Raw genomic sequence first — 243 nt, 5'->3', positions numbered from 1 at the left:
GGAGCTGTGGGATTCCAGGCTGGCCCTGGATGCCGAGATTCCAGGCCCCAGTCTCTGCTGGTGACACCACACACACACACAGAGCGTTTGGTCCATGGGGCTCCTCCACGAGGACAAAGAGGGTGGAAAGTGCCAGAAAGGCTCCTTAAATCCTGGATTGACCTGGTGACCTTCTTATCCCTTGGGATTGGCCTCGGGAGCCCTGGGAGAGCGTGTGAGTGAGCTCAGGGTTTGCTGGTTCCT

This window comes from Corapipo altera, unplaced genomic scaffold (genome assembly GCF_003945725.1).
Source record: "Corapipo altera isolate COAL_440 unplaced genomic scaffold, ASM394572v1 229, whole genome shotgun sequence".
Classification (NCBI taxonomy): Eukaryota; Metazoa; Chordata; class Aves; order Passeriformes; family Pipridae; genus Corapipo; species Corapipo altera.
This window is presented reverse-complemented; position numbering follows the sequence as displayed.